The 13,070-nt window shown below is 44.1% G+C and overlaps 1 pseudogene; it reads right to left on the bottom strand.

The window, feature by feature from the left end:
• Positions 1-12,677: 12,677 nt before the first annotated feature.
• LOC148146820 (U2 spliceosomal RNA) lies at positions 12,678-12,850 on the bottom strand (annotated as a pseudogene).
• Positions 12,851-13,070: the final 220 nt, after the last annotated feature.

Here is a 13,070-nt window from a genome sequence, read left to right as displayed (position 1 = left end):
TCTCTCGGCCCGGCGTGGCGGTCAGCATGACCTCAGGCTGCTCTTCTGGCCTTGAGTTGAAGGCCGACACGGTCTGGAGACTAGGTGCTGGCATGGACTGGGTTAGAAGGACTGTTATTCTGAACTTATATTTCTTCATTTTTCTAACTTTGGTTTGCCTAAAAAATATGTGTTTATAAATCTGTAGATAGGTTCCTTTGTACTGAAGATGGCACTGTAAGTGGTGACTTGTAAACTTGTCACCGCACTCACTTGAGTACACGTGAGAATAAAGCTAATTCTAACAAACAATTCTCTTCATTTTTTTATACACTTATAGAAGCTTTCACTACCTGCTTTTATACTTGCTTTGTTTTATTTTGTAATTTATTTTTGCTCTTTTTACATCTTTTTAAGTAACTCTTTTGTGATCTTTGAAAGTTTCCCAATCTTCCGGTATGCCACTCACATTTGCAATATGGTCTGCTTTAGCTGTTGTGTTTATATTATCCTTAACCTCCTTGTTTAGTGACTAGTGGAGTGCCACAAGGATGGGTGCTGGGTCCACTACTTTTCATCATTTACATAAATGATTTGGATGTGATCATAAGAGGTATAGTTAGTAAGTTTGCAGATGACATCAAAATTGGAATTGTGGTGGACAGCAACACCTCAGATTACAATGGGATCTCGATCAGATGGGCCAATGGGCTGAGAAGTGGCAGATTGAGTTTAATTTAGATAAATGTGAGGTGCTGCATTTTGGGAAAGCAAATCTTAGCAGGATGTATACACTTAATGATAAGGTCCTCAGGAGTGTTGTTGAACAAAGAGACCTTGAAGTGCAGGTTCATAGCTCCTTGAAAGTAGAGTTGCTGGTAGATAGGATAGTGAAGAAGGTGTTTGGTATGCATTCCATTAATCGTCAGAGCTTGGAGTATAGGAGTTGGGAGGGCATGTTGCGGTTGTAAAGGTCGTGAGTTAGGCCACTTTAGGAATATTGCGTGCCATTTTGGGCTCCTTCCTGTCAGAAGGATGTTGTGAAACTTGAAAGGGATCAGAAAATATTTACAAAGATGTTGCCAGGGTTAGAGGATTTAAGCTAGAGGGAGAGGTTGAATAGGCTGGGGCTGTTTTCCCTGAAGCGTCGAAGATTGAGGGGTGACCTTATAGAGGTCTATAAAATCTTGAGGGGCATGGATAGCGTAAATAGACAAGGTCCTTTCCCTGAGGTGGGGGAGTCCAAAACTGGAGGGCATACTTTTAAGGTGAGAGGGGAAAGATATAAAAGAGACCAAAGGGCCAACTTTATCATGCAGAGGAGGGTATGTGTATGGATTGAGCTGCCAGAAGAAGTGGTGGAGGCTAGTACAATTGGAACAATTAAAAGGCATCTGGATGGGTATAGGAATAGGAAGGGTTTGGAAAGTTATGGGCCAAGTGCTGATAAATGAAACTAGATTAGATTACTTACAGTGTGGAAACAGGCCCTTCGGCCCAACAAGTCCACACCGACCCGCCGAAGCGCCCATACATTTACCCCTTTTAACGTAACACTACGGGCAATTTTAGCATGGCCAATTCACCTAACCCACACATCTTTGTGACTGTGGGAGGAAACCGGAGCACCCGGAGGAAACCCACGCAGACACGGGGAGAACGTGCAAACTCCACACAGTCAGTCGCCTGAGTTGGGAATTGAACCTGGGTCTCTGGCGCTGTGTGGCAGCAGTGCTAACCATGCTGGGATATCTGGTCAGCATAGATGAGTTGCACCAAAGGGTCTGTTTCCGTGCTGTATGACACTACGGCATTGAAAAGTTTACAACTGTAGCCTGAACAGTTTTAGCAAAGAATAATCAAGAAAGTTAGCAGATTGCTGGCCTTTATATCTAGAAGACCAGAGTAGAGCAATGCAAAAGTTATGCTGCAACTGTACAAAACCCTGGTTAGACCCGACTTGGAGGATTGTGAGCAAAAGTTTAAGAATTATTTAGATCCTTAGTAAGGATAGGAAGGCCTAGGAGGGAACACAATGTAGGTTTAAAGAATGATACCATAGTTTCAGGTGACAAATTATGAGGTGAGATTATCTAAATTAGGTCTGTATTCTCTAAATTTATGAGGTTAGAACTGATCAGTTGGAAGTGTTTCAGGTATTAACAGAGAAAGACAGTGTAGATAAGAATAAACTATTTCCATTTGCTGGAGATTTTTTAATTTGTTCATGGGACATTGTTGTTACTGGCCCAGTCAGCATTTCATGTCCATCTACAATTGCCAAGAGGGCAGTCAGGGTCAACCATAATGCTGTAGGTATGGAGTCTCATAGAATAGAATACAAAACCTGCAATGTGGAAGCAGGCCATTCAGCCCATCGAGGTCACACTGCCCCTCCAAAGAGCATCCCACCCACACCCACACCCGATCACCATGCATTTCCCATGACCAACCCACACATCCCTGGGCAATATGGGCAATTTAGCATGGCCAATTCACCTAACCTACATATCTGTGGGAGGGAACCAGGGCACATGTAGGCTAAACCATGTAAAGATGTCAATTTCCTTTCCTAAAGGAAGTTACTGAACCAGGTGGACTTTTCCTGACAATTAACAAAGGTTTCACATGCACCATTAGACTCTTGATTGCAGATTTTGACTGAAGTCACATTTCACCATCTGTCTGGGTGGGAACATTGCCTGCCCTTCTGGTTTAATTACCTAGCAACAATGTCACAAAGCCTACATCACCCCTGATTCCAGAGCCGGGGGCGTAGTCTAAGAATCAGGGCCACACCGTTTAGGAGAGATGTTCAGAAGCGCTTCTATGTGCAAGGGTGGCAGGGCTTGGGAACTCTCTTCCACAAACAGCAGTGGATGCTGGATCAGTTGTTAATCTTAAATCTGAGATGTTTTATTGTTAAGCAAAGTTATTAAGCGATCAGACCAAAGGCACCTCTTTGAATGCAATAATAGGTTCAAGGAGCTGAGTGGCTGACTCCTTTTCCTATGTTCCAATACAAGCGATGAACAGTGATTGGATGGGTTGAGCTCATTTTCCTTGGAGAGGGGACTGAGAGGAGACATTGAGGTACATAAACTTAAGAGAGGCATATACAGAGGAGATGAAAGGATCAATAACCAGGGGGCATCGACCTTAGAGTCACAGAGATGTACAGCATGGAAACAACATAAAACATAGAACACAGAACAATACGGGGCAGTACAGGCTATTTGGCCCACGATGTTTTGCCAACCTGAGGTACCGACCTGAAGCCCATCTCACCTCCACTATTTCATCATCATTCATATATTTATCCAATGACCATTTAAATGCCCTTAAAGTTGGCGAGTCTACTACTGCTGCAGGCAGTGTGTCCCACGCCCCTACTACTCTCTGAGTAAAGAAACTACCTCTGACATCTGCCCTATATCTATCACCCCTCAATTTAAAGCTATGTCGCCTTGTGCTAGCCATCACCATCAAAGGAAAAAGGCTCTCACTGTCCACCCTGTCTAATCCTCTGATCATCTTGTATATCTCTATTAAGTCATCTTTTATCTTCTTCTCTCAAACAAATACAACCTCAAGCCCCTCACCTTTCCTCATGAGACCTTCCCTTCATCCCAGGCAAAATCCTGGGAAATCTCCTCTTTCCAAAGCTTCCACATCCTTCCTATAATGCGGCAACCAGAGCTGAGTGCAATACTTCAAGTGCAGCTACACTAGAGTTTTGTACAGCTGCAGCATGACCTCACAGCTCCAAAACTCAATCCCTCTACCAATAAAAGCTAACACACTGTACACCTTAACAATCCTAAGAACCTGGATGGCAACTTTCAGGGATCTATGCACATGGACACCAAGATCTCTCTACAAATCCAGGAATCTTACCATTAGCCCAGTGCTCTGTATTCCTGTTACTCCTTCCAAAGTGAATCACTTCACACATTTCCGCATTAAACTCCATTTGTCACCTCTCCGCCCAGCTCTGCAGCTTAGCTATGTCGTTCTATAGCCTGCAACATCCTTCCACACTGTCCACAACTCCACAGGGTTTAGTGTCATCCACAAATTTACTAACCCATCCTTCTACTCACTCATCCAGGTTATTTATAAAAATGACTAAAAGCAGTAACCTTTCGGTCCAACTCGCCCACGCTGACCAGATATCCTAAATTAATCAAGTCCCATTTGACAGAACTGGGCCCATATTCCTCTGAACCCTTCCTATTCATATACCCATCCAGATGCCTTTTACATGCTGTAATTGTACCAGCCTCCAGTACTTACTCTGGCAGCTCATTCCACACATGCGCCACCCTCTGCATGAAAACGTTGCTCCTTAGGTCCCTTTTATATCTTTCACCTCTCACCCTAAACCTATGCCCTCTAGTTCTGGACTCCCCCATCCCCAGGGAAAATACTTTTATCTATTTACCCTATCCATGCCCCTCATGATTTTATAAACCTCTATAAGGTCACCCTTCAGCCTCCGACGCTCCAGAGAAAACAGCCCCAGCCTATTCAGCCTCTCCCTATAGCTCAAATCCTCCAACTCCGGCAATATCCTTGTAAATCTTTTCTGAACCCTTTCAAATTTCATAACATCTTTCCGATAGGAGGGAGACCTGAATTGTGCACAATATTCCAAAAGTGGCCTTAGGTAAGGGGCAGTATGTTTAGTGGGGATGTGAGGAATATTTTTCACTCAGATTGCAGTAGGAATCAGGGACTCACTACCTAGCAGGATGGTACAGACAGAAACCCGTATAATTTTTCAGAATTTTCTAGATGTACACTTGCATTGCCAAGCCAAATGAGGCAATGGGCCAAGTGCTGGAAAATGAGATTAGAATAGTTAGGTGTTTTCTTTTCAAGAGCACAGACTCAATGGGCTGAAGAGACATACATAGAACATAGAACTCAGAACTTTGCAGCACAGTACAGGCCCTTCAGTCCTCAATGTTGCACCGGCCTGTGAAATTAATCTGATGCCCACCTAACCTATACCGTTCCATTACTATCCATATATATGTGCAATGCTCATCTAAATGCCCTTAACGTCACTGAGTCTACTACTGTTGCAGGCAGGCCGGTCCACACCCTTACTACTCTCTGAGTAAAGAAATTACTAGAGTCAAAGAATCATAGAGATGTACAGCATGGAAACAGACCATTCGGTCCAACCCGTCCATGCAACCAGATATCACAACCCAATCTAGTCCCACCTGCCAGCACCTGGCCCATATCTCTCCAAATCCTTCCTATTCATATACACATCCAAATGCCTCTTAAATGTTGCAATTGTACCAGCCTCCATCACATCCTCTGGCAGCTCATTCTATACACGCACCACCCTCTGCGTGAAAAAGTTGCCCCTTAGGTCTCTTTTATATCTTTTCCCTCTCACCCTAAATCTATGCCCTCTCGTTCTGGACTCCCCGACCCCAGGGAAAGTACTTTGTCTATTTATCCTATCCATGCCCCTCATAATTTTGTAAACCTCTATAAGGTCACTCCTCAGCCTCCAGAGAAAACAGCCCCAGCCTGTTCAGCCTTTCCCTGCAGCTCAAATCCTCCAACCCTGGCAACATTCTTGTAAATCTTTTCTGAACCCTTTCAAGTTTTACAACATCTTTCCGATAGGAAGGAGACCAGAATTGCACGCAATATTCCAACAGTGGCCTGACCAATGTCCTGTACAGCCACAACATGAGCTCCCAACTCCTATACTCAGTACTCTGACCAATAAAGGAAAGCATACCAAACGCCTTCTTCACTATCCTATCTACCTGCGACTCCACTTTCAAGGAGATATGAATCTGCACTCTAAGGTCTCTTTGTTCAGCAACACACCCTAGGACCTTACCATTAAGTGTATAAGTCCTGCTAGCATTCGCTTTCCCAAAATGCAGCACCTCACATTTATCTGAATTAAACTTCATCTGCCACTTCTCAGCCCATTGGCCCATCTGGTCCAGATCCTGTTGTAATCTAAGATAACCCTCTTCGCTGTCCACTACACCTCCAATTTTGGTGTCATCTGCAAACTTACTAACTGTACCTCTTATGCTTGCATCCAAATCATTTATGTAAATGACAAAAAGTAGAGGGCCCAGCACCGATCCTTGTGGCACTCCACTGCTCACAGGCCTCCAGTCTGAAAAACAACCCTCCACCACCATCCTCTGACTTCTACCTTTGAGCCAGTTCTGTATCCAAATGGCTAGTTCTCCCTGTATTCCATGAGATCTAACCTTGTTAATCATTCTCCCGTTGGGAACCTTGTTGAACGCCTTACTGGAGTCCATATAGATCACATCTGCTGCTCTGCCCTCAATACATGTACATCCTGTCCCTCAGGATTCCCAACAACAACTTGCCCACCACCGAGGTCAGGCTCACTGGTCTATAGTTCCCTGGCTTGTCTTCACTGCCCTTCTTAAACAGTGGCACCATGTTTGCCAACCTCCAGTCTTCCAGCACCTCACCTGTGACTATCGCTGATACAAATATCTCAGCAAGAGGCCCAGCAATCACTTCTCTAGCTTCCCACAGAGTTCTTGGGTACACCTGATCAGGTCCTGGGGGTTTATCCACTTTTAACCGTTTCAAGACATCCAGCACTTCCTCCTTTGTAATCTGGACGTTTTGCAAGATGTCACCATCTATTTCCCTACAGTCTATATCTTCCATATCCTTTTCCACAGTAAATACTGATGCAAAATATCCATTTAGTATCTCCCCCATTTTCTGTGGCTCCACACAAAGGCCGCATTGCTGATCTCCCTCGTTACCCTTTTGTCCTTAATATATTTGTAAAAACTCTTTGGATTCTCCTTAATTCTATTTGCCAAAGCTATCTCATGTCCCCTTTTTGCCCTCCTGATTTCCCTCTTAAGTATACTCCTACTTCCTTTATACTCTTTTAAGGATTCACTCGACCTATCCTGACATATGCTTCCTTCTTTTTCTTAACCAAACCCTCAATTTCTTTAGTCATCCAGCATTCCCTATAGTTACCAGCCTTCCCTTTCACCTTGAGAGGAATATCCTTTCTCTGGATTCTTGTTATCTCATTTCTGAAGGCTTCCCATTTTCCAGCCGTCCCTTTACCTGTGAACATCTGCCTCCAATCAGCTTTTGAAAGTTGTTGTCTAATACCATGAAAATTGGCCTTTCTCCAATTTAGAACTTCAACTTTTAGATCTGGTCTATCCTTTCCATCACTATTTTAAAACGAATAGAATTATGGTCACTGGCCCCAAAGTGCTCCCCAGTCACCTGCCCTGCTTATTTCCCAAGAGGTTGTCACCTTCCCTAGTAAGTACATCCACATACTGAATCAGAAAATTGTCTCGTACACATTTGAGAAATTCCTCTCCATCTAAACCTTTAACACTATCGCAGTCCCAGTCGATGTTTGGAAAGTTAAAATCCCCTACCATAACTACCCTACTCTACAAAATTCCATGCAAGGACTGCCACAAACACTACGTAGGACAAACAGGAAGAAAGTTAGCCACCAGGATACACGAACACCAGCTAGCCACAAAAAGACACGACCCTCTCTCCCTCGTAGCCCTACGAGGATGAAAAAAACCACCATTTCGACTGGGACAACACATCTATCCTGGGACAGGCGAAGCAAAGACATGCCAGAGAATTCCTAGAGGCCTGGCACTCCAACCACAACGCCATAAACAAACACATAGATCTAGATGCCATCTATCAACCCCTCAGAAAACAAACAGGAAATGACATCACCACAAACCCCAGGAACCCCATCCAGGAGAAAGATACAAATAGAAAGCAGGAGACAACAGCTTCGCTTCACTTGGAGGTCGCCACTGATGATGTTACCTAGCCAGGTAATGAAACGCCTGGATATCAAACCTACAGCTTAGTGAGCAAATCTACACCCTAAACTACCCTATTATTCTTATCACCCTTCAATTTAAAGCTATGTCCCCTCGTGTTAGCATTCACCATCTGAGGAAAAAGGCTCTCACTGTCCACCCTATCTAACCCGCTGATTATCTTCTATGTCTCAATTAAGTCACCTCTCAACTTTCTTCTCTCTAACAAAAACAGCCTCAGTTCCCTCAACCTTTCCTTGTAAGACCTTCCTTCCATATGAGGCAACATCCTAGTAAATCTTCTCTGAAACCTCGTCCAAACCCTTATCAGTGTCTTGTACAGCTGATGCATGACCTCGTGGCTCCAAAACGCAATCCCCCTACCAATAAACGCCAACACACCATATGCCTTCTTAACAACCCTATCAAACTGGGTCACAACTTTAAGGGATTTACACACCTGGACACTGAGTTCTCTCTGTTCATCGACACTTTCAACATTTTTACCAATAGCCCAGTACTCTTCATTCCTGTTGCTTCTTCTGAAGTGAACCTTCCACATTAAACTCCATTTGCCACCTCTCAGCCCAGCTCTGCAGCTTATCGATGTCCCTCTGTAACCCACAACATCCTTCGGCACTATCCACAATTCTGCCTACCTTTGTGTCATCCACAAATTTACTAACCCATCGTTCTCCACCCACATCCGGATCATTTATAAAAATGACGAACAGCAGTGGCCCCAAAACAGATCCTTGTGGCACACCACTGGTAATTGACCTCCAGGACGAACATTTCACATCAGCCACCACCCTCTGATTTCTTTCAGTTCGCCAATTTCTGATCCAAACTGTTGCCCTTTTCCATTGTGAATACTGACAAAAAGCGCTTCCCTGTGTCCTCAGATTCCACACACAACTTCTCACTACTATCTTTGATGGGCCCTAATCTTAGTCCAGTCATTCTTTTCTTCCTGATATACCTATGGAAAGCCATAGGATTTTCTTTGATCTGATCCGCGAACAGCTTCTCATGACCCCTCCTGGCTCCTCTAACCCTATCCTTTGATCTTTTCTGTCTAACTTATGACTCCCAATCCCCGAAACTGAGCCTTCACACCTCATCATCACATAAGCCTTCTTCTTCCTCTTGACAAGAGCTACAACTTCTTTAGTAAACCATGGTTCTCTCTCTCGACAACTACCTCCCTGCCTGATAGGTATATACTTATCAAGGACCCACAGTAGCTGTTCCTTGAATAAGCTCCACATTTCAAGTGTGTCCAGCCCCTGCAGTTTCCTTCCCCATCCGATGCATCCTAAATCTTGCTGAATCACATCATAATTGCCTTTCCTCCAATTATACCACCTTCCCTGCAGTATATACCTATCATGCCCTATTGTGAACGTAACTGAACTGTAGTCACTATCGCCAAAGAGACCTCTTCTCTGTGCAGGAGAACATTGTGACTCTCTGACAAGTTTAGATTTGACACTGTTAGACTGACGCATGCAAATGTCAACACCGTTACTTTTACAAATACTAAAGTGAAATGTGTCTATTTTTCAGTAATTCTGTACTCACCAGATTATGTCAGACCAACATTGTTGAGTTTGGTGCAATTTTGGCGAGTGGCTGAAGATCGAGGGCAGTCTTACAGAAGTGTCGCATTGTCCGTCCATTCTGAGACCCCAGTCCCCATGAACACACTCCTGCCTTGACACAGGCACTGTGACTCCACAGTGGAGCTGAGCACGGACCACGTTGGTGTTTTCCAAATCCTAGTGAAGACCATACACTGTTTTCCAGCTGTCACTGAACTGTCTCCTGTCTGCCAGAGCTTTGAGAATTTCTAGGTACTAACAGAGAAGTTCTGTGCTCTGAAAAAATAAGCATTGAATCAGAACAAATCACAGCAATAACTCACATTGTTTACTGATGAGTATTCATCTAATTAATTGCACATCTGGCATACCCACATATAAATCAGCCCATTAAATCCTCATTTATAGCTACCCCCAGAATCTTGACCCTGACCTGGTCCTGGAGAGAGTGACCTACAGCCTGCAGCCAAATGACACAAAGTGCTTCCACCAGCCAACACACTGTCAAACGTAGTCATTCATTATTCTGTCTGAATGTGACATAATTCAGAAAAACCAGCATGAATGTCTTATGGCAATTAGTACTCGATATTGGGGAGGTGATGCCCTAGTGATATTATTACTAGACTGATTTGGAGATGCCAGTGTTGGGCTGGGGAGTACATGAACCACCGGATGAAGGAGCAACGCTCCAAAAGCTAATGTGCTTCCAATTAAACCTGTTGGACTATAACCTGGTGTTGTGTGATTTTTAACTATTGCTAGACTGTTAATCTAGATACCCAGGTAATATCCCAGGGACCTGACTTTAATCCGACCATGGCAGATGGTGGAATTTGAATCCAATGAAAATAGAGTCATAGAGATGTACAGCATGGAAACAGACCCTTCGGTCCAACCCGTCCACGCCGACCAAATATCCCAACCCAATCTAGTCCCACCTGCCAGCACCCGGCCCATGTCCCTCCAAACCCTTCCTATTCATATACCCATCCAAATGCCTCTTAAATGTCGCAATTGTACCAGCTTTCACCACATCCTCTGGCAGCTCATTCCGTACATGTACCACCCTCTGCGTGAAAACGTTGCCTCTTAGGTCTCTTTTATATCTTTCCACTCTCACCCTAAACCCATGCCCTCTAGTTCTGGACTCCCCGACCCCAGGGAAAAGACTTTGCCTATTTATCCTATCCATGCCCCTCAGCCTCCGACGCTCCAGGGAATACAGCCCCAGCCTGTTCAGCCTCTCCCTGTAGCTCAGATCCTCCAACCCTGGCAACATCCTTGTAAATCTTTTCTGAACCCTTTCAAGTTTCACAACATCTTTCCGATAGGAAGGAGACCAGAATTGCACGCAATATTCCAACAGTGGCCTAACCAATATCCTGTACAGCTGCAACATGACCTCCCAACTCCTTTACTCAGTACTCTGACTAATAAAGGAAAGCATACCAAACGCCTTCTTTACTATCCTATCTACCTGTGACTCCACTTTCAAGGAGCTATGAACCTGCACGCCAAGGTCTCTTTGTTGAGCAACACTCCCTAGGACCTTACCATTAAGTGTATAAGTCCTGCTAAGATTTGTTTTCCCAAAATGCAGAATTAAGAAAAAATCTACAAGTAAGAGTCTGTCAATGATCATGAATCCATTGTTGAAAAAAACATATTTTATTCACTAATGTCCTTCAGGGGAGGCAACTGCCATCCTGACCTGGCCTGGTCTACATGTGACTCCAGACCCACAACAAGCTGCTTGGTTTTTAACTGCCTCTGGGCAATTAGGAATGGGAAATAAATGCTGGCTTGTGCCTTCATCTCATGATGAAAAACAAATTGATTTTGTTTAAATTTTCAATGATAAGGAGGGAGAGTACATCAGGTTAGTGTAGTTGATGAGTGAACATGGATTTCATAATTCCAGATTCCAGCATCCGCAGTAATTTGCTTTTATACTTTTATGGATTTCATAATGACTGACAATTTGAACATCAGAAATCTCCAAACTTACGGAATCAAACAGTGGTCACATGATTTTAAACTGGATCAGGAAAAGGAAACAAACAGAAGTGTTAAACAGACTAGGTGCTCTTGGGTTAATACCTTCAAATCCCACCCTGAAGTCCCGTTTGATTCACTGATGTCCCCGAGGGCTGGGAACCTGCGTTCTTACCTGGGTGAATCCAGCCTCTCAGGGTCGTGGTTGATAATAAAGTCTCAGACCCGTTGTTAACGCAGTGCAACAGTTTATTTGAGTTTAAAACTCCAGGATCCTGGACAAGTTAGAAAGGAAGGAATATTAATATGCTGTAAATAATTAATGAATTATTGTAAGATTATTATTGCATCCCTTTCTGAATTTCGACAGTACCTGTTTAAGATCTTTCTGCAAACACAACAGGAGGTTTTTACCTGAACAGAAGAACCCGTGATTCCAGGAGTGTCGGCCCAGGAGACAGGACCATTCGGAGGCTGATGCTCCACCGAGTGGATCCATCCACAGAGTCCCGAGATTTAGCCAGAGTGAGCTGTGCCCGGGGAAGCCCAGCAGACACCAACACTAACAGCTGCCAGGATGACACTGAGATCCGGCACCCCATAGTCTGACCCGATCCCTCAGAGCATTTACTCTGAAACAGCAGGTCGGAGGTCACAGTCGAGAGTGTGATGCTGGAAAAGCACAGCACCCCAGGGTGTAAAATCTTCATCATTGAGGTCACTTTAGGGTTTATGCCCGAAACGTTAGTTTTCCTGCTCCTCGGAGGCTGCCTGACCTACTGTTCTTTTCCAGCGCCACTCTAACCTTGACACAAAGGCTGACAATAGAAACATCCAATAGAGCACCACGCCCAACAACTGAATAAACCTCCCCCCGACTTGGCTTTGTTTCAAAATATTAACAAGTTGTTAGCATAATGTCCTTGGGGGAGGGGGTGGGGAGACGGATAGACTTGCACCAGCACCAAGCTGGATTCTGAATAACGGTCACTGGGTTTGAAACACTGCTTTGTTTGTGCAGATGCTGCCAGATCTGCTGAGTTTCTCCAGCAATTTGTGGTTTTGTGTGCGCACGTGGTAGGTATGTTTTGTGCAAAATTTGGGGTTTGAGTTGCAGACCGACGCAAAGAGAAATGAAGCAGCTTACAAACTTTAAAAAGAAAGTGTGGTTCACACGCGCAGGCAAAGCACCAAAAACCTGAGCCATATACATGTTCTGAGATTTATAGATGAGGGGTGCACCGTTCCCAGAGGTACTGCAATACCAGGTCGATGCGTGGAATGGACGGAGCAAGCCCCTATTCCATCTCCCTGCTCCACAAATCAATTTAATAGATGGTCCCCAGATAAGGGACCTATCAGATATTAAACTGATAATGGAATTCATTTATCTCAAAAATCCACTTTGTTCATAAAATCATTTCTAAGTACATACAGAGGTTCTAAATTTGTTCTGCACGTTCTTTGCAGAGAAAAACAAATGATGCATTCCTCAAAGCATCCGTGCTGTTGCAAAAACAAAGGTATTTCCGACTCATACAGGAAACAATTTATGTTCATTTCAATGCAACAAGAGTCTGCTAACTGAACAGACCCTCATAAAGCCCTTAGACGGCGGTTTTTC

This window comes from Chiloscyllium plagiosum, unplaced genomic scaffold, assembly GCF_037043375.1.
Source record: "Chiloscyllium plagiosum isolate Xiang-an unplaced genomic scaffold, Cpla_swu_hap1 HiC_scaffold_19, whole genome shotgun sequence".
Classification (NCBI taxonomy): Eukaryota; Metazoa; Chordata; class Chondrichthyes; order Orectolobiformes; family Hemiscylliidae; genus Chiloscyllium; species Chiloscyllium plagiosum.
The sequence above is the reverse complement of the archived record's forward strand: the minus strand, read 5'-3'. Positions and strand labels throughout refer to the sequence as shown.